The sequence below is a fragment of the Eimeria tenella genome, genomic scaffold, assembly GCF_000499545.2.
Source record: "Eimeria tenella Houghton genomic scaffold, Eth_scaff2421, whole genome shotgun sequence".
Classification (NCBI taxonomy): domain Eukaryota; phylum Apicomplexa; class Conoidasida; order Eucoccidiorida; family Eimeriidae; genus Eimeria; species Eimeria tenella.
Window position 1 is genome coordinate 1,223 of NW_013542284.1, and position 314 is coordinate 1,536.

Sequence of the window (314 nt, forward strand, 5' to 3'; positions counted from 1 at the left end):
GTTTCTTTTGCGGCGGCTAGAGGCGGATGGGCTAGTGGCGGGTCATTTTACACACGCAATTAGGGTTTAGGGTTTAGGGTTTAGGGGTCGCAAATATGAAGCAAAGGAGAGACAAGTTGAGATGTAAAAGGACAAGTGAGACAAGAAAGAAAAAGATTAAAAATGGGGAAAAAGATAAAGGCAAGAAAAATTTTAAAATTAAAAAATAAAAAGATTAAAAATAGAGAAAAAGATAAAAAGATATGAAGATTAAAAAGAAAAAGGATAAAAATTAGAAATCGAAAGAAATAAAAAGAAAGTATAAAAAATGGAGA

At 31.5% G+C, this 314-nt stretch overlaps 1 protein-coding gene across 1 annotated transcript in view; it reads right to left on the reverse strand.

The window, feature by feature from the left end:
- Positions 1 to 314, reverse strand: part of ETH_00035750 (uncharacterized protein) — a gene marked incomplete at both ends in the record, with an annotated part of 5,171 nt that overhangs the window by 512 nt on the left and 4,345 nt on the right. The window lies entirely within an intron of this gene.